Below are 21,955 nucleotides of genomic sequence, written 5' to 3'. Positions count from 1 at the left end.
TGAGATTTAATTTGGCTCGGTGTGAGAGAATTAAAATGTTTCAAGAAGGAAATATCATGAGAATGTCAGAAGCAAGAGTAATTTAAATGGCTTCCTTGCTTAGGCTGCATTCCTCCTTTGAAGTCCAGAGCGACATTCATTTACATAAGTGAAAATATATTTTATATATAATATTGTACCAGCCATACCTGAGCAAAGAACAGAACCGTTACTCGATATGTGGTGCCTCCTGAGAAAGAAAAGGATTTGAAAACATGAACTACATACCAACTCAGAGTAAGTTTTTATTTGAAAATTTGGCTACATCTACTACACCTTCCTCTGATAATGAAACATAGAATTGTGGATAATTTTTTTACTACAATCTCTGAATCCTTTCCCCACCAATAAAATACACTGTATGTTCTGTCAGATGTGCAGTTTCATATCAATGAGAGGGGAACAGACAAGATGAACTCTAGAACAAACTCAACATATTCATTTTAAAGCCCTCAAAAGCTTCCTCCTTTAAACCTGAGCCAGTATTTTCAGTTTTAACCATTTTGGGGTTGTTTGTGACCAAGGAGTAGAGTTTTCTCATTTTTTCATTCTAAGGTTTACAAGTAAGTCATTCCAATTTGCATCCTTGGTATTCATCTCACACAGAGGTGGGTGAGTGGGATTCTTACTCATTTTTGTGTCTCTAGAGTAAAACACACCAAAAGTAAATTTAAAAATGAATTCTCTTACAAAAATCCCCTCAATTTTGTTTAAAACCATTTAGCATAATAGATTTTTAATAGAATAAAATTAAAAGCATTTAGCATAATAGTGAAACTGCACTTAAAGGTGGGGGACTTGCAGGATTTTTAGACATTTATTTTTATCTACATACCAATCCCCTCAATTTTCATTGTACGTTTGAAATCTATTTGATCACATTCTGAAATCTTGAAGTGCTACTGGAATTGAAGTACAGTGGTACCTTGGGTTAAGTACTTAATTCATTCCAGAGGTCCATTCTTAACCTGAAACTGTTCTTAACCTGAAGCACCACTTTAGCAAATGGGGCCTCCTGCTGCCGCCGTGCCGCCGGAGCACAATTCCTGTTCTCATCCTGAAGCAAAGTTCTTAACCCGAGGTACTATTTCTGGGTTAGCAGAGTCTGTAACCTGAAGCATATGTAACCTGAAGCATATGTAACCCAAGGTACCACTGTATAATGGAACCAAAAGTGTATCACAATCGTAGAACAATTACAGAATGGAACTGCAGAAATCCACTCATCTGCACCTGCTCCTACACTGGCCAGCTTCAGCACCTTTTCTCTCTCTCTCTCCACTTTTGTATTCTGTTGAATTATTTGTTTGCACTGATACTCGTGCCACCCAAGGCCAAGAAGTATAGTACAGTGTGAAATTATATGGCCTCTTCAACTGAGCAATCAGCACAAGTTGTCCATCAGACATCCAGTAAGCAATTGGTTCAATCTTTAACACATTCATTTTATAGCTCCACATGAGATCTAATTACAGTTTTATTAGTAGGGCTGGTATTAACTGTCAGTAATTGCTATATATTCAATTTAGGATTTGCCACTTAAATTGGGCTTCCACTATTTAACCAGGTGCCCTCTTTTATTACGGAACACATTCAAATGTGATGTTCCAGCTTCATATGCTAGTGAACACTTTCTCCATTCTCAACATAATGGGTCTGAGCATTGTGTTTAGGAAGACACACTGTGCATAAAACATCTCCAGTAGGTTGACCTTCGGGGAGATTTTGCTGAGGAACTGAGCAACTCCCACAGCCATCGAAGACTGCATGGTTCTGCTACAGTAATGACTGCCAGGTCTTTGCTCAGACTTGGGGATTTTTAATCATGTGTCCATGTGCCACTTTGTTCTTCTCTTCACTTCAGACACAATACTTATCAACAGAGCCAGTTCACACCTTCCTATGACCACTGAAAAGTGTGCAATACTCAAATGTAGACACAACCATGTACAACTCTCCTTTTCCAAGAGTCAAATTTCCATTATATTTACCAAGCCACCACTTCTGTCTCCACAGACACTTTGAAAAAACCTCAAATCTGTACTTGTGAATTAAAATAATGTTAAATCAGCTATATTCACCAGCAACTTCCTCATCTCTGTACATCAAGTTCCTTTACTCTCTCCTTCCAAATCCCACAGCAAAGCCCACTCCTTTTCCTTTTTAAAAAAAGATGCTGCCGGAGCTTCACTGGCACTTAGATCAGATCCTCTGCCATTCACCATTCTCAGTTCTCGCCCTTTCCTTTCACCCTGCCTTTAATATCTAATGCCAACTGCAAAGACTCAGATTAAGCACGGTGTCACTCCTTTGTTCAGCACAGTACCTAGTACAATAGGGACAAGGTGCAGTCGTTTTGCTTTACTGACAAACAAATAAGTGGATTTGTGTGCCAAAAAAAGGAAGCTGGCATAGCAGGGTTGACAGTAATGAAACCCAACTTTTTTTGGACGGTCTTTTCACTAAAATAAGCAGATATGATCAAACGTATGCAGGCAGCTGGTCTGCTGAGTTAAGAAAGTGCCATTTTCCCGCAGACACATTTCAGAAGAGCGGTGCGTTTTAAATGTGTTTGTCAGTCTTTTCACTGTCAGTTTAGATCTCTAGCCGTAGCGATTCTTGCTCATATGTACTGACTATCAAATCTGAGGTCAGGCATGAATTCTTCCCAGTGGCATGCAGGAATGACGAGTGTGGGTTTTGTGCGCACGCGCAAGGGTATACTTGTCTTCAAAGAGCTGATCAAATGGGATGTAAATAACAACGAAAGCCTTGAGACTATAAAGACAGAAATACTTCTGAACCCACATGTCCAGTTCTAAGCACAAAGTTTGGGTCTGGACCTGCTGATTACTATGTCAGTTTAGGAAGTGGCGCTGTGGTCTTGCAGATCAGACGGTCGGCGGTTCAAATCCCCGTGACGGGGTGAGCTCCCATTGCTCGGTACCTGCTCCTGCCAACCGAGCGGTTCAAAAGGACGTCAGAGTGCAAGTAGATAAATAGGTACTGCTCCAGCGGGAAGGCAAATGGCGTTTCCGTGCGTTGCTCTGGTTCACCAGAAGCGGCTTAGTCATTCTGGCCACATGACCCGAAAGCTGTCTGTGGACAAAAACCAGCTCCCTCGGTCAGTAAAGCGAGATGAGCACTGTAATCCCAAAGTCGTTCGTGACTGGACTTAATGGTCAGGGGTCCCCTTTACCCCTTTACCTTAGAAAGTTTAAAGCTGATGCCCTGGATTCGGGAAGGTCAATTTGCCAAATGACCAGGGTTGAAGCCAGGGTAAGACCTTGCGCAATATGGCAGAAAACTAGCAGAACCTTGAGGTAACTGATTTTTCAACCAGTGTTGAAAAGGCAGCGCTCCCCTTGGGGGTGGGCCTGACGGAGCACATAGGCTTGCCTCAGGTCTGCTCCTGCTGCCTGCCCTGCCCCTCTGCACTCAGTTCTTTGTCAGATCACCCCCTCCTTTTTGTTATGCTATGTCTTGTATAATGGGACCTTGCTACGACCATGTTGGTCACCAGATTCGGTGCCAGGTACAAATTTGTCCACCAGGCCAATGGGCTCCAGCCTGGTAGTTTTGCCTAACTCATAGCATCATCACAACTTTGGCGGTTTAGGCACTGGGTAAATCTTAGTCTTGGGTGGAGGTGAGGTTGTAGTCTCTGCCTACCCCTCCTGTTAAAGGGGTCCGGGAGGTGTGGCTTCTGCCCATATGTCCAGGCTGTGGCAAGCCCTACAAGGGTTTCCCTATTTGATGTAAGTCATGGGACTTCCCTGCTGCCAGATTGTCCCTGCTTCACTGCCAGCAGGTGGGTTGGAAATCAATGGTTATGCCCAATGCCTATGCCAGACCTCTTACATCTGTAGTCAATAAAGTTGTGGCCTTAGAATCATAGAATCATAGAGATGGAAGAGACCACAAGGGCCATCGAGTCCAACCCCCTGCCAAGCAGGAAACTTATTTGAGCCAACTAAGCTGTGCTGTGTCTATTCTTCCTACCCAGTCAAGGGGCTGTGGGTTCAGAGAACTGGACGTGCAACAGCAAAGCAGTAAGATGTGATTGGTTTGCTGCAGGCCTGGACAACACAAACAGTAGAATGAGGCAGTAGAACAAGACATAAAGTGAACTATAATGTCCATCTGTAGGTAGAGGTAACTTATTTTAAAATGCTTCCTATATTTAATACTTTCCCCCCAAAACAACAACATCCCAGCTCACATAGGAGTTTTAATGCAGCTGAGCATCCAAACATGCGACACACCTACAACACCTTTGCAATCTGAATTGTTACAGTACCACTAACACCATAGGAACCAACTCCTAAGGCCATGGGGGCTTCAGCCCCCAAAATAAAATATTTGAGGTGGCCGGGCTCCCACAAAGTTGATGGGCATTCCCATTCAAATGGTGTGTGTTCACTGTGTCATGTGATCAATTATGCAGGGCGGGGCTTACCTGGGTCCACAGAATATTTTATTCAAGTTGGCACCCCTGACCACCACATTCCCATTGCATGCTGCTGCAGAGGTAATGATCAGGCATAAATCGTATCAGGAATGGAACTAGTTTAGGATGAAGTCCAGAACCCAGAACTCTAGCAAAGCCTGGTTTAGGGTTGCCAAGGCAGCTAGCCTTTAAAAGGTGGAGGGGAGGGGAGGGGAGGGGAGGGGAGGGGGAAAGCAGCTCCCCCAGAGAAGTAGCTCATTCGCCACCCCCAGCCTTCACACCTTCTGTGCCCTCGTCAGATTTTTTTCCCTTCCTGGTGACACCACAACAGCATCCAATGTTAGCGAGGCATCCTGCCAACATCCTCTCCCTACGTCCTTTCATATCTCGTTGCTGGAAGGCGGAAGCCGGTTTTGGGTCTAGGGCAGTTTAAGTAGATCCACGTTTCACACTGTTTCAGATTAACAAGGGCAATATTTAAATGTGAGTTGTGACAGGATGGAAACATAAGAGGTTTGTGAGTAGTGGCTTTTTCAATATAATTTTTTTCCCTCAAGAATCATCTAGTTCACCATGTGAGAGTTCAAACTGCCTGACTGTCCATTAAAGGCATTTATTAATGATCACATACCTTCCAACATTTCTCCAATGAAAATATAGGGTCATTCCATTCCATAATGATAATTTTACTATTTATACTCCACACATCTTACTGGGTTGCTCCTGCCACTCTGGGCAGCTTCCAAAATATATAAAAAACATTAAACATTTTAAATCATCATCATTTTATTTGTATGCCGACTTTCCATAGTTAAAACAATGCTCAAGGCAGCTTACAGCATGACAAGATTTACATAATTACCAACATAACAAAAGTCAACAATAAATAAACCACATCAGAAAATACACAACCAAATGGAAAACAATTTCCACATAATTCATAAAATCTAACACTAAGAAATATTTTAAAAACCTTCCCTATAGAGGATTGCCTTCAGACAGCTCAAGGGTCGGATTACTCCATACCCTCCAACATTTCTCCAATGAAAATAGGAATACCCTAAGGAAAAGTGGGACATTCCGGGATCAAATCAGAAACCAGGACAGCTTCTCTAAATCAGGGATGTCCCTGGAAAATGCGGACACTTGGAGGGTCTGTGATCAGGTCTTTCCCAGGGAACTCTGGGAATTGTAGTACTGTGTGAATGATAGGAGGGAGCAGCCACAAATTGAACTTGCTTGTCACCTCAGATACCATACCTTTCAATGCTACTCATCCAGCCCGTTGTTCTTCCTTTTATAACTTAGTTCTGTATTCCTGCTTTTACTGCCCACCTTCACCTAGATCTGATTGAATTCCTAAATCTGATCAAATTCTGCCTACTTTCCTACTCCGAACTAGCCATGTGTTGCACTCTGCACAGATGCTGCTCCCAAGTCATCGGATGGCTTTTTTAAAAAGTGAGCTCTTCTACCAGATGTTCCCAAGTTCCCAGGTGTGCTCATCCCCCAATCAAAGCTCTCGTGACTCATACAGCAGATTGCATAGCCGCTACCCATTCAAGCTAGAGAAATTGCAAACAGTTCCACACCAGTAGTGCTGCTCTTGTGCTAGCAGGTTCCTCAGAGATGCTATTCATGAGCAATGAGGCACCTCTTATCATATTGTTACTTTATGTAAAATATATGGCAATCTCCTGATACAGGAGAATGCTGCATTTTGCAGAACATTTGTGACAGAGTAGAAATTCCTCGGCTGGTATATCTCTGCTTATGAAAACAGCCTGTTTCCCATACACTGGCTGTCTTGTCCTAGTGTTCTGTAAAAACTAGCCCTACATGAAATATCTCCTAAAATAACACAGTGCTCTGGCTAACTCAGAAAAGTTAGCTGCTTCATTTATTGAATTGTGCAGTGCTGCAATAGATCAAGGCTTCCCCCCTCGGGTGGCATAATGCAAAAATACTCAGCCCTCTAAGAAGCTGGGCGCTGGCTACCTAGGTGTCACCTAGGTTATCACTTAGGTGTGAATAAAGACACAGGTGGCACTGTGGTCTAAGCCACTGAGTCTCTTGGGCTTGCCAATCAGAAAGTCAGCGGTTCAAATCTGCTTGACAGGGTGAGTTCCCATTGCTCTGTCCCAGCTTCTGCCAACCTAGCAGTTCGAAAGCACACCAGTGCAAGTACCGGTAGATAAATAGGTATCACGGCAATGGGAAGGTAAACAGCATTTCTCCGCACTCTGGCACTCATCACGGTGTCTCATAGTGCCAAAAGTAGTTTAGTCATGTTGGCCACATGAGCTGGAAAATCTGTCTGCAGATAACAGCCGGCTCCCTCAGCCTGAAAGCGAGATGAGCGATGCACCCCATAGTCGCCTTTGATTGGGTTTAACCAGGGGTCCTTTACCACTTTTTCTTCAAGGATCTCAAAATGGCATGGCATATATGGGAAAGGTTGTAGTTAGTGGTAGAGGCCATGCATCGCATGCAAAAGGTCCCTTGTGTGACTAAGTAGGGTTGGGAAAGTCAACCTGAAATACTGGAGAACCACTGCTAGTCAGTATTAATAATGCTGAGCTAGATGGACCAATTTTTGAATGATGGTGCTAGAGGAGACTCTTGAGAGTCCCATGGACTGCAAGAAGATCAAACCTCTCCATTCTGAAGGAAATCAGCCCTGAGTGCTCACTGGAAGGACAGATCCTGAAGCTGAGGCTCCAAGACTTTGGCCACCTCATGAGAAGACTCCCTGGAAAAGACCCTGATGTTGGGAAAGATGGAGGGCACAAGGAGAAGGGGACGACAGACGACGAGATGGTTGGACAGTGTTCTCGAAGCTACCAGCATGAGTCTGACCAAACTGCGGGAGGCAGTGGAAGACAGGAGTGCCTGGTCCATGGGGTCACGAAGAGTCGGACACGACCAAACGACTAAACAACAACAAAGATGGACCAATGGCCTAACTCTGCATAGGACAGCTTCCTATGCGACCCTCCCTCCATTTTCTCCACAAGAACCCTGTGAGTGAGGGTAGAGAAACGGTTGCCTAGTAACCGCCAGGCAGAGCCATAGCTACGGGGGTGCTAGCCAGCTTTTTTGTTCCGGGTGAAGCCTTCAGATGTAAGATCCATTCATTTCAATGATACAATCCCAAAAATGGGTTCATAGATTTAGTTTGTTTTTATCCCAGAACATACCGCATAATATCTCCAGTGAGTCATTCCAGTGCCTACAAGGATAAACTAATCCTGCTTGAAATATACGAGACTGGGACCTGGCCGCAACCCAGGACCTCTTGGAAGGCTGTGCAGCTGTTCACATAGATATCTGGCTGTGATCTTGTCGTGTGTATTAGTCATTCAAAGGAGGCATTTCCATCTGTCTTTAAAACAAACAATGAGTGGCAGAATATAGTGCCCCTGTATTCTGCTCTGGTCAGACCTCACCTGGAGTACTGTGTCCAGTTCTGGGCACCACAGTTCAAGAAGGACACTGACAAACTGGAACGTGTCCAGAGGAGGGCAACCAAAATGGTCAAAGGCCTGGAAACGATGCCTTATGAGGAACGGCTAAGGGAGATGGGCATGTTTACCCTGGAGAAGAGGAGGTTAAGGGGTGATATGATAGCCATGTTCAAATATATAAAAGGATGTCATATAGAGGAGGGAGAAAGGTTGTTTTCTGCTGCTCCAGAGAAGCGGACACGGAGCAATGGATCCAAACTACAAGAAAGAAGATTCCACCTAAACATTAGGAAGAACTTCGTGACAGTAAGAGCTGTTCGACAGTGGAATTTGCTGCCAAGGAGTGTGGTGGAGTCTCCTTCTTTGGAGGTCTTTAAGCAGAGGCTTGACAACCATATGTCAGGAGTGCTCTGATGGTGTTTCCTGCTTGGCAGGGGGTTGGACTCGATGGCCCTTGTGGTCTCTTCCAACTCTATGATTCTAGGATTCTATTCTATGATTCTATGATCCTACGTTGGAGAGCTCAAGCCAAGGTAAAATAAGTCTAAGAGTGGCTACAATAGACCCAACCGCCATTCCACCTGTTTTAATGACTGTTTTTCAGATGGGTTACAAGTAGCTTAAGGCCTTCATTTGCTCTACAAATTTAACAAACATAAATTGCATATAAAACTTTTGCTCAATGTTACCTGGCCTTCTCTAGGGTTCTTTTGCAAAAGACTTATGTGGAAAAGTAAGCAAAAGTGTAACTCAATTAAACTCTGCCTTTCATTTGAGCACACACGAACACACACACACACTGAAAACTTTTATGACAGCTTAACTAACAAGATAATGCGCAACAAAGAGATCTGGTATTCAGCAGCTTCCCACGCCTTACCTGCAGGCCATACACCTGGCCAGGCTAGGATTAGCAACAGAATAACAGACAACTGGCAACAACCCTTCTCTGATATTGCCACAAAGCACTCACTGAAATTCAAACCTGAAATTGTAACTGTGTTCAAAGTGATAGGCTTCATCTGGATATTCTTAAGTAAGAAGGATAAAAAAAGGTGTTGGGAAGAACATGTGAAATAGGTCAGGAGATTAAGATTGGTCACGATCCTTGCCCTGGCCAGGCAACAGTCACCCTTAAGAGACAGGTAAGTGGCATAAATGTTTGGTTTGTCATGGCAATGCCCAACATGATATTCAATATTCCCCAGTGTGGACAAAGGCACAAAGACTGCCCTTCTCAGGGACAAGGACATTGTTCAGTGTCCATTGTTATGCATATTTTAATTCATATATATGAACACAACCTGAGTACAATTTTCAGGGACCTGATGGTCACTAGTGGTGGTCACGCACAACCTCGCTTTTCAGGGGAGAATCTGGGGGTATCCCTCGGTGAATTGTTGCCCACACTTATCACCACAGATCTCTGAGCTTTATATAAAATGGTGTATCCTAAGCCTGGTGGATTCTGTGCTGTTCCACAAGTGTCCTAGCTGGACCTGCTTGCATTTTCCTGCTGTGGCCATCTGCCCCAGGGGCAGAGAGAGCCATGGCTTGACCTCGGAGTACCAATTCATGCTCTTAATGCTTCACAGTATTTTGTGTCTGTGCACCAGGCTGCACTTGGCCCTGATCTTCTATGGGAGGCCGGTGTGTTGCTCCCATAGAGATGTTGAGCAGCTCCTTCCAATGTCACAGCATGCTAGCTTTTCACTTTCTGAGCACACGTAGTCTACACGTGTGGCCCTTAAATTGCTTTTTTATTCAGTCGTAATGAATTAGCTCCCCCACCTTTCACTTTATTTAGTTCTTCAATGTCACTGATAAAGAATACTTTCTGCTCTTTGGGTGTTTGATCCTTCTGTTCTCAAAGCCCTTCTGTTTCACCCAGAGGATTCCTTTTTTTGGTGAGCTTAGAAAGGGAAAGTGTTTGTAAATTTTCTGTCTGTATGGATTCCCTCTCAGATTTCAAAAACCTAATATCTTTTTGTAGCTTTTCAAGCATGCAATTTGCTGACATTTTGAACATCCAGACTGACTTGACCTGGTTTTAACTTCTTCTTTTTAAGAATCTCCCCTCCCCTTTAAGCTTATGGGGCTATTTGATTAATAGTATGACACTGGCACGCACAGAGATTGAGATCAGTACCTTTTGCTTTTCAGACTGAAAAAATAAAATGCCATCTTGGAAGAGGTTGTATGCAGCCAAGTTCTATGCAAATTTACTTGGAAGCAAGGCCAACCGTGCTCAATGGAACTTCCTCCCAAGTAAAATTGCTTTGTACATGAAGAATCAGGCTTTGATAAAGGTAGAAAAGATAAAGCGAGGTTTTTCAACATTTGGTTCAAATTTCTGATTTCTTACCTGTCATTTGTACATGCTGACTAGGCTTTTATCAGCTGCACATTTTTTCCTTAAATAAAAAAGTGCATCTGAAAAAACCAAGCTAGCTGAGGCACTCGTTTTCTTACAGTGCCATCCTATGCATATCTGCTCAAAAGGATGTCCCCCTGACATGGTTATAGCCAAGGCGGGCAGGGGGGCAGCTCCCCCCCCCCCGATCAAGTAAAACAATAGAAATACTTAACTAACTGACCAACCACGTCAATTCTGCCCCCCAAGTCCTGCCCCACCCCCCAACAAACGCCCTGGCTACGCCCATGCTCCCTGAGTTCACTGGAACTTAACTCTCAGTAAGTGGGTATAGGATCACAGCCATAAACTCATAATGAAAAGAAATGCAATGCATTATACATGGGGCTGCCTTGGTCAGTTTGGAACCTCCAGCTGCTGCAGAATTCTGTAGGCAGGTTGCTTAAGGCAATTTGAGCATATATTGCCAGTCCTGGCCTGACTGCACTGGCTGCCAATTAGTTTCCAGTGCCAATTCAAAATGTTGGTTTTGACCTATAAAGCCTTAAACAGTGCAGGACCACAGCACCTCAATGACCACAGGCAGACCCCATACAGGGGCATACATAGGGGGGCAGTCCGCCCCGGGTGCCACCCTGACGGGGGAAGACAAAATGGCAGGCAGCACTCGTCACCGCGGGGCCTGCCCTGCAACACGCATGAGCCCGTGTCTCGGAACCGGCAAGTTCTGCGCTGTCCACCCGCTGCCTCCCCCCCCAGCTGTAGGGTGGCTGAGGCCCCACTGCATGCCCCATCCCTATGGGTGCCACACCACGTCCCGTATGGGCACCGTGTGCCCCGTCCCTATGGGGATCCATATCTAGGGCCAGGCGCCCCGTCCCTATAGGGTCCATATAGGGTCAGGTGCACCACTGTGGTGCCCATAGGTATGGCACAGAGTGTGCGGCTCCCATAGGGACGGCACGGGATGGCATGCCACCGAGCGCACAGCGCCAATAGGGCCCCTATGGGCGGTTCGCCCCGCCCCTGGGCACTAGGCTTCGTCCACCGCTGACCCCATATGAACCAACCCAGACCCTGTGATCATCATCTGAGGCCCTTCTTTGTGCGCTCTCTTCATGAGACGCCCAGAGGGTGGCAACACGAGAAGGAGCGTTTGTGGAATCCTCACCCCAGGGCACCTCACCTGGCACCTTCATTATCTTTAGGTACCAGGCATAAACAGTTCTATTCTCACTGGCCTTGGGCTGATTAAACAAGCTGTTTTTGTTTAGTCGTTTAGTCGTGTCCAACTCTTCGTGACCCGCTGGACCAGAGCACGCCAGGCACTCCTGTCTTCCACTGCCTGCCGCAGTTTGGTCAAACTCATGCTGGTAGCTTCGAGAACACTATCCAGCCATCTCATCCTCTGTCGTCCCCTTCGCCTTGTGCCCTCCATCTTTCCCAACATCAGGGTCTTTTCCAGGGAGTCTTCTCTCCTCATGAGGTGGCCAAAGTATTGGAGCCTCAGCTTCAGGATTTGTCCTTCCAGTGAGCACTCAGGGCTGATTTCCTTCAGAATGGATAGGTTTGATCTTCTTGCAGTCCATGGGCTGATTTCCTTGATTAAAGAAGCTATGGCCTTTTAAACTATGGGGGTGGTCTTGTTTTTTGCATATTGTGTTATGTATTTTGCATTACGTTGTAAACCACCTTGTGATGTTCAGATGTAGGGTGATATAAAAATTTTAACAGCAGCAGCAGCTACAACAATAGCTTTTTAAAGAATGCAAAAACTATAGGTCTGCATTGTGTTAGAAAACAGCTGATGATCCCCTTTGTAATATGTTTGCTCCAAGAGGCAACTGCCATGCCACTGCTGGAAACAGAATGTGGGGTTCTATCTAGCAGGGCATTACACACCCAGAAAAACATTTCACAAGTGAAGATAACAGCATCACAGTTCATGAAAGAAGAATCACTATTTCAGCTGACCCCCATCAATTACATGCTGCTGAAGGCTCTCCTTCTTCTGTGGTATGCTGTGTTTATTCATTAAAATATTTGTAGAGATGCCATTTAGGATCAAACTCTACGAAGGTGGTGTCCAATCTATAAATTCGCAGTATAAACCCAATACAATTTTTAATAATAATAATAATAATAATAATAATAATAATAATAATAATTTATTTGTACCCCGCCCATCTGGCTGGGTTTCCCCAGCCACTCTGGGCGGCTTCCAACAAAGATGAAAAATACACTAAAATGTCACATATTAAAAACTTCCCTGAACAGGGCTGCCTTCAGATGTCTTCTGAATGTCAGGTCGTTGTTTATCGCTTTGACATCTGATGGGAGGGCGTTCCACAGGGCGGGCGCCACTACCGAGAAGGCCCTCTGCCTGGTTCCCTGTAACTTGGCCTCTCACAGTGAGGGAACTGCCAGAAGGCCCTTGGAGCTGGACCTCAGTGTCCGGGCTGGACAATGGGGGTGGAGATGCTCCTTCAGGTATACTGGGCCGAGGCCATTTAGGGCTTTAAAGGTCAGCACCAACACTTTGAATTGTGCTCGGAAACGTACTGGGAGCCAATGTAGGTCTTTCAAGACCGGTGTTATATGGTCTCGGCGGCCGCTCCCAGTCACCATAATCATATCATATCATAAATACCAAACCCAGCAGGAAGAACAGCATTCAGCCCACTAAAGATAATAAAATCAGATAAATAATTATAAACCACAACAGCAACATATATATACTGCAACTCACGTGCATCCCTCGTTTAAAAGAAGGTGCTGCTAAACAGATGGGTTCATTTAAAGGTCTGTCGTGATGAGGCCTTACGTAGTATCAACTGGAGCAGAGTTTTGCTGGCATGAGTTTGCTGCTGAGTTTGCTCCCACTCTTCCCCATCGAATTGCTCTCACAGGCAGACTCACAAGCTATCTCCAGGTATGGGCAGGCTGGTACAGGCCAATGCATTCTAATTACAATGGAACCTCTGGTTACAGACGCTTCAGGTTACAGACTCTGCTAACCCAGAAATATTATCTCGGGTTAAGAACTTTGCTTCAGGATGAGAACAGAAATCGTGCAGCAGCGGCAGCGGGAGGCCCCATCAGCTAAAGTGGTACCTCAGGTTAAGAACAGTTTCAGGTTAAGAACGGACCTCTAAAACGAATTAAGTTCTTAACCCGAGGTGTTGTTGTTGTTTAGTCGTTCAGTCGTGTCCGACTCTTCGTGACCCCCTGGACCAAAGCACGCCAGGCACTTCTGTCTTCCACTGCCACCCGCAGTTCGGTCAAACTCACATATTTGCCATTTTTACATTATAAAGGAAAGCTCAGAATGTCAGCCAATGGAACTTCTGATCTTGTCAGAGATTTGATGATAACATTTCTACATTTCAGAAATATGTTTGGATCTTCCAATTCATGTCTTTTGGATTTCCTACCTCCAAAAGTCAAAGAAAAGGCACAGTCCTCTTTTACAGATCTATTATTGGTGCCTTTGTTTTAAACTATTGTTTCCTGCCTCAAGCTTTTCAATGGGGTAGTCTAGACAAAATGTATTAGTTAGAGTGTTGGACTAGGACCTGGGAGGCCAGGGTTCAAGTCCTCACTCAGCCATGAAGCTCACTGGGTGTCACCTTGGGCCAGCCACTGCCTCTCAGCCTAACCTACCTCAAAGGGTTATTGTGAGTGTGAAAGTAGGGGGAGAACCATGGGGAAGACCTAGAGCACCTTGGAGAGGTTGAGAGGGGGGGGGGGCTATTGGTTTGTTTTGTTCTTGTGTTTTATTGTATTTTCATCATGCATTTTTATGCTGTGAACCACCCTGAAATCTACAGATGAAGAATAGTACACAAATTTAATAAACAATAAATAGATAAAGAAGTGTCGCTCCAGTGTGATATTTTAATAAAATTGCTGGAAACATTGAATCCCAGCTCCAAATGAGCTATTCCACAAACACTTAGGGTTGGATCCAGGCGTAGTCCTACTCAGTGCTTTTTTCTGGGGGGACACAGGGGGACCCCTAAACATTTTGTGAATCTAAGTTTGGCCTCATTGAGGGGCAGTATTTCAATATTAGTAGGAAAATGAGAGTACCCTAAACATTTTTTTTGGGGGGGGGAGGCACTGATCCTACTTAGGGGATACTGACTGAAATCAATCAGATGCCAACAGGGTTCAACCCATATTTATGCATTTAAGTGAGTGGAATTTGGATGAATGCAAACATATGTAGGGCTGGAAGACTCTCTCATATTGCAACTGTGTCTAAATCTTGCTGCTATAAGAATGACCTGTCCTGATATTCACAGTATAAACCTGATCTAATGTTAATATCTGCATAGGTAAAGGTAAAGGGACCCCTGACCATTAGGTCCAGTCGTGGCCAACTCTGGGATTGCAGCATTCATTTTGCTTTATTGGCCGAGGGAGCCAGCATACAGGTCATGTGGCCAGCATGACTAAGCTGCCTCTGGCGAACCAGATCAGCACACAGAAACGCCGTTTACCTTCCCACCGGAGCGGTACCTATTTATCTACTTGCTTTCGAACTGCTAGGTTGGCAGGAGCAGGGACCAAGCAACGGGAGCTCACTCCGTCGTGGGGATTCGAACTGCCGACCTTCTGATCTGCAAGTCCTTGGCTCTGTGGTTTAACCCACAGCGCCACCCGCGTCCCTAATATCTGCATATCAAGTTGCAATTAAAGGTGCAGCCACGCTTGCCAACTGAAAAGCTGGTAGCCGTCAACTCTGTGCTTCACTTCCTATTTAGAGAGAGGAGCACTCATTTTTGTAGTTTTATCTTCAGGTGTTTGCCGTGTCCTGTAGTCTTCACACACTAGACTCTTGTGCCCATCCATACAGTTGACACCAAAGCTGAAGGGTAAAACTAAGATGCATGTTATATGAGGGTAGGAAGCAGCCAACTGACAGGGAAAAGGCTAAGACCAAACCAGAGGGCACTAAAGATAAATAAATAAAAATAGAAAATCAAAGAGCAGTGAACATGAAAGAAACTGTCAGACATTTGTCATAAGAAATGCTGCTAAGATGTCTGCTATAAGAGAATACTTTCCTCTGGGTTTCTTTTCACCCTTGTATGACATGCACATATTCTGCTCCAAACAATGTGCAGTCAAGAGTAGGTGGATACATTTTCACCTTCAAATAATTCAGACAGCTGTAGCTGCTCTTGACAAGGGCTCTCAGGAGCAGTGTCAGGGGCTGAGCTGGTATTGCCATGTAATTTTTTACTGATGCACATCTTAAGATGCTAGCAAGTGGAACTTGAGATTGATGAAAGGTATATCCTTTTCAGAAGTAAAAGTTGAACATATTTTTCACCAACACTACAGCTTTAAAGCACTTTAAGCTTTGAGGGGAAATATGCTTCAAATATGCTTTAAAAAGTATTGTGTGTAATCAACCATCGTGTATGTCTTCAACCTGAAACAGACACAGCCCAAATTATTCTGGAGCAGAAAGTGTGGGCAAAATCCCAAACTATCTATGTTGACCCTCTGCATGACTTATTTGGATGTGACCAACTGAGACTAGATTCAGGCTGGAACTCAGGAAACCTGCCTTTAGGGTAACAGAAAAGTAGAAAAGTCTACCACTGCTGCAGCCCTGAACCTTTTTATTCCCAGGTCCCATTGCTCACCCTCTATGCTCCCTGATCTGGAGTGATGTGGAATTAAAACCCCACTTTTTCAGCAAGACAGGCAAGGAGGTTGGCAGATTGTGCACAACAGGGAAATGTTAGGAAAAGAAAGAATTGGATTCTCTCACTAACAACTAGGAATGCCACCAAATTTTGCCCCATTTAGGACAGATTTCTGGGTGCTGGCTTGGAATGGTGCCAGAACTCACCTGTAAGATCACGAGACACATATTAATATTATTTGAACATGTGGCCTCCAGACCCATGAGATATTTAATTCCTGGCCTCCCTATTATCCATGTTCTGGGTCCTTGCTCCATTGAGTAAGTGGTGCTTTCTTTGGTGCCTGTTGCATGTAAGGTGACATCCTAGGAATATTGCCAGGGTGCAATAGGCTCCTGCTTTGCAAGCTCCTGCTAGCAGGGGTGCCAATCTGGGTATAATATTTGGGAGGACCTCAGGTATGCACCACCCCTCATAATCAATCACATGATGGGCACACAGACACACACCATTTGAATGGCAATGTCCATCAACTTTGGGGAGGTCTGACCCCCTCAATTATTTTATATGTGGGGCCAAAGGGACCTCGGCTCCTAGGAGTTGGCTCCTATGCCTGCTAGCCTCTGGCACAGGAAATGGGCAATATTTCCGCCACCAGCTTGCCATGCTAGAGGTCATCAGGCGTATGTGGGTTTCATGAGTTGCCCCTCTGGTCACTTTTTCAGAAGAACTCAATTCCAAACATCCTGCTGCCCCAGCAAAAGGTGGAAACATGACACCCCACTTTGTCCTTAGTGCTTTTTAGCTACTTTGGGGTGCAAGCCAAACTCCTCGCTCCTACCAGTCGTGCTTTGTGGAGGGGCAGAGCAAACACTGCACCCACAGCCCTGACATTCACAGCTACCGCAGCAGAAGATGTGGCAGGATGATCCAGATGGGAGTGAATGCCAACATGCAACAGCCGTGAGACCAGCCGGGGATTCAGCAGTTCCTGGGCTGGCTCAGCTTTGCCCTGGGAATGCCCCCATTTCATGGCTTTGCACTGGCTCCTGTGGGGAGAAGGAGGTCAATGCTGCTGATGAAGTCATGGTCTGGTCTAAGGGGCACTTGGATTGTCCTGCCTGTGTACCACTATTATTGCAAACGATTTTTAAGATACTTAGAACACATCGTTTTCACTTACTGTTTCTAACCACCTTAAACTCATAATAATAAGTACTGTAATAATATTACTGAACACCATGTAATCCTTTAAAAGGTAAAGGAAGAATACATTTCTATAGTTTTCCTTCCACTATTTCCTTATTTTTCTTTGCTTCTGTAAAGGACATATGCTTTTCCCTTTTAGCAACAGAAAGTACATCTCCTCTATGTTGTATTATAAAATATAAGCAAGCTGGAATTTACCCTCTGGAAATGATCTCACTGTAGCAAGGCTCTTTCTCTCATTGAGACATGTTCAGTTATCACATCCCTGTTTCAGAATTGGGCTAATAGCACTGTAGCCCTGGTAAATATTTCAGAAACTCTCTTCTCTTTCCCAGTTTTGATGGGTACTTAATGAGAGCATAGGCTTTACTCTTAATCATTAGTGGAGGAAGAATACTGGAAGAATTCTTCCAGAAGGGGTACCACCACAGTTTATAAATTAGCTTTTGTTTGTTTGTTTGTTTGTTTGTTTGTTTGTTTGTTTGTTTGTTTCAACCCTGCCCCCTGCAACTTAGTTTATAAGCAAATGAAATATTTGACTATTACTTCTCACTTTTTAAAAAAGCATTTCAAAAGTAATGGGTTATATTAGCAACTTTCCTTTTAAAACTAGTGCTTTTGAACAGGGCACTGCTGAACGGTTTTGGCTACATAAGTCTGAGAATGGAAAGCCTCAAATTTGTATTAGTATATATAGATATGTGTAAATAACTGCTCCCACAAGTGGTCCACTTACCCAAGGATGCCTCCAGAAATCCACAGGAGGGATTCAAGTGCATGCTGGGACTTTAAATTTGGCAGTTGGATTAAACAGTTCCATCACCCTAGCACAACAAATCCACTCTAAAAAAGAGCTGGACTTCTTGCAGTTTGGAAAGTAACAAGGAAATGCATTGAATATTGTGGGATGAATGAACATGCAATCACCCCACTAGCAAATCAGAACATTTGCTCATGGATTATATAATCCAACTATATAATTTAACTCCTGCATGAATTTTATGCAAGCTAATCGGGATGCATGCTCCATAAACAGGCTGTCTGGAGGAGTCCTGAATAGCATGATGCTGGAGAAGTAGACTGATGGAGGATACAGCTGCTTCCATGAGCAGGAATTTTCACTGCCCCAAAGTGACCTAATTACAGAGATTGCTTATTTGCCTTCACTGTGTTTCTCTGATGGCACACTGCTCACACAGGAAAGCCACTCACATGAGCATATCAATGCCCATTTTAACGCATGAATAGACACCATGTTTCTCTGTAAAATTATAGGATCCAACCACCAGAGAAAACAGTCCAGTATATTGTAGGGGTGTGTCTGACCATCACTTTTTATCTGTATCTTTGCATGTCTTAAAATTCTGATTTGTTTCTGAGTAGCTTTCTGCACTCACTGTTCATATTTTGTATTTGGTTTGGTTAAAGGGAAAATGCTACAGGTAAAATAAAAGGGGGATTCCCTGGATACCTAGATCCAAGTTTGGGGATAGCATTCTTTGGAAAGGGAGGTACAGCAGAGATTTAAAATCATAAAACATGCAGCAAAGTAAAGGGTGGGAATATAGGCTGTTATCCCCTTCTAAGTTGTTTCCAAAGCTCCCCACTTCCCTTAGCATAGAAAGACACATATTTGACAAGTTAAAAATTGTTTACTTACAAACTCTTCAAAGGTCAGATTCATGGGGTTTTCCGTACAGCAGCAGGCAAAGACAGGCAGTTTAACTGAGCTTCAAAATGGTAAATGTTTCTAAATTACTTGTATAGAAACACAAAGATGGATTGCTAAAGCCATGCGGTCTAAGCTTGGAGCATCCAGCTTGGACCTCCCAAGTTCACATGGTGGAAGAAAATGTTGTGCAGCTGGACATGTGAAGGCAACAATTTATTTATTTTAATGGATTATTTCTCTGGAGTTCTCTTAAAAGTGATACAATAGTGTTCATTCCTTTTAGGATTTGGATTCCACTTTCTACACTAGTTTCAAGTCCATGCATCAGTAGAAGCTACCTGGGTGTATTTGGTGGAAGTCATTTAACCTTCCTGTCCCTCAGGTCACTACCTTCAAATTGCGATGACAGCATTTTTCTACCTCATGGGGCAGTTGAAAAGAGAGCTACATTAAGGGTTGTGGGGCATACAGGTGCTATGGTAATGGAGGGCATCCAAGGACCACGGAGAGGTATTTTATTAGCAGCTGTTTGGTTATTTATGTGATTAACTGCTCATGTGACCTATGGCAGAAGCGCCTAGAGCATGAGATGGAGCCATGGATACAGTCAGCGAGATGGATATTTTACAGAGACATTATGAGTTTGCTTAGAAATCCTGAACCAAACTGAAGCAGTAGCAATAATTCTGAGTTTACAGACATCCAGAAATTATGAGCACACTGCACTTTTGGAAAATATATTACATGTGGGATAGCTCATGTCCCAAGGGCAAGTGCTCTGTTTCTTTCATGACCCATAACTCAAGAGCATGGCATGCAGCATTCGCCCTTTACAGAACATCTTCATTCCTCACAGGTGAGATAGATGAGCGCAAAGAGAGTACAGAAAATCCAACTCACTCAGTAGTGATTGGGGTGAGATTATTTTAACCTCTTTCACTTTATATGGTCAGTTATCACAGAAAGATGAGTAAGAAAGAACAGGAGAGAGAGAGAGAGAGAGAGAGAGAGAGAGAGGTGCATCTAATTGTATACTAGAGGCACCAGAGCTTGTGATCTGATTATCACACTGCTTTTGTGAATTATATCCTATGAAAGAGGAAGGAGAATGGATCTAACGCGTAATACACAAATCTGCCGACATGATAAAAAAGACAACATAAAATAGGATATACAATGCAGCATAGCCAGGAGTAGATTAAAAATAATAACCCAGGATGATGGCATGACAAAACATAATCTTGTCAACAGCATCTCACATTTATCAGCTCAGTCCTGCACTGTTTACTTGATCTAGACATTTCTTAATGTTAAAATGTGGGAGCAATTCCATCCAACTTACTTCTTCACATCCCTAGGAAGTTCACTGCTAGGTCAGATAATAGGCTAGATGCCAAATCAAGCATCTGTTCAAAAACATTTGCCTAATTATTTTAGTGTCTATTTATTTAGTTGGTTAATTAAGCCTTAAAAAAATAAAAGATAGCATTTGAAGATCTGTTGTAATAATAGAATCATAGAATTAAATAGTTGGATGGGACCCTGAGGGTCAATGCAGGAGTCTCAGCTAAAGCATCCATGATAGATGACCATCCAACCTCTGTTCAAAAAGCTCCAAGGAAGGAGAGTCCGAAATCTTACCATCAAAAAGTTCTTCCTGATGTTGAATCAGAATCGCTTTTCTTGTAACTTGAATCCATTGGTTTGGGATCTACCCTCCAGAGCAGGAGAAAACAAGCTTGCTCCATCTGTGGCAGCCATGTGCACAAGCTGTGGCACATGCTCATGTCACATGTGCATGCTGTGGGGTGTCCACACGACGTGTCCACATGCCCCGCAGTATGTGTGCCTACCACAAGCACACCGTGGGACATGGTGACATCACGTGACTCCAGGTCCCCTCTATTGCGGGGGCAAGGTGGCACACCTGAACATGTGTACATGTAAACATTCACCCAAACATCCCCACAGGCTGTTTTGTATAGTGATCATTTCCAGATTGTTTTACTAATATGTACTGAAACTAGCAATGAGCTAATGTGTCAATTTTGGTTCCTTTCTTTCTCATCTTAAATTCAGTTCTCCATGTTTCTACCATCAGTTTGCAGTTGTCTTTAAAAAAAAAGTCCTCACAAAATTTTTATTGTGAACTTCTAACATGCACATTCTTGGAACACCATTCTCCCCTGATATAATGCATTTTCTGGGTCATTCTCACTTTAATATGCACACTGTACCACAATAATTTGCTGGAGCACTGCACTGCAACTCTGAATTTCGAAGACTGCTTCAGTTCACACTTCGTTGCATAAAGTATGGATTAGGTAGATTGGCCTTTAAATGTGAACTAAGTTGAATTTTGCCCCCATCTCTAACTTAAACATTAGCTGAAGCCCATTAAGTGTGATAGAATGAGAATGGAAGGAAATAAGGACAGGCTCCCAACATGGATTGTGAAGGGGGTGTGGAAAATGAGGGGGAGAGAGGAAGTGAGGAACACCATCTCATGAGGTTTTGTATTTGGGAAGAATGCTCACAACACCTATATAGCAGGGGTGGCTGAGCGCAGGGTGGGGACCAAAGGCGGACAGACTACCCCAGAAAGAGCACGATGTGTTCCCCACCAGAGGTACTAACCCACCCCTAACACCCCTTACACCCAGTTGTTGCAGAACTGCAGTCCACATAATCCCAGGCCAGTTACAATGCTTGCTGGTGCTGTTGGGACTTCCAACACCAACCGGAGGGTCATAGGTTAGGCATTCGATGGCATACAGGTTTGCAAGGTGATCAGGCTCAGTCTAAAAGCTGCCTTATACCGAGTCAGACCACTGGTCCATCTATCCCAATTTTGTCTCGACTGACTGGCAGTGGCTCTTCAGGGTCTCGGGCAGGAATCTTTGGCAGCCCTACCTGCAAATGCCAGAGACTGAACCCAGGACCTATTGCATGTGCTATATTACTGAGTTTTGAATTATGGTGCTGGAGGAGACTCTTGAGAGTCCCATGGACTGCAAGAAGATCAAACCTATCCATTCTGAAGGAAATCAGCCCTGAGTGCTCACTGGAAGGACAGATCCT

General features: G+C 44.1%; 1 long non-coding RNA gene across 1 annotated transcript in view; it reads right to left on the bottom strand.

The window, feature by feature from the left end:
• Positions 1-21,955, bottom strand: part of LOC310675274 — a 64,330-nt gene that overhangs the window by 10,963 nt on the left and 31,412 nt on the right. The window contains exon 2 of the long non-coding RNA XR_014510019.1: positions 189-229. This is a non-coding gene — a long non-coding RNA (uncharacterized lncRNA). The remainder of the gene's footprint in view (positions 1-188; positions 230-21,955) is intronic.

This window comes from Podarcis tiliguerta (genome assembly GCF_965153285.1).
Source record: "Podarcis tiliguerta genome assembly, chromosome: 3".
NCBI classification, from domain to species: domain Eukaryota; kingdom Metazoa; phylum Chordata; class Lepidosauria; order Squamata; family Lacertidae; genus Podarcis; species Podarcis tiliguerta.
The sequence above is the reverse complement of the archived record's forward strand: the minus strand, read 5'-3'. Positions and strand labels throughout refer to the sequence as shown.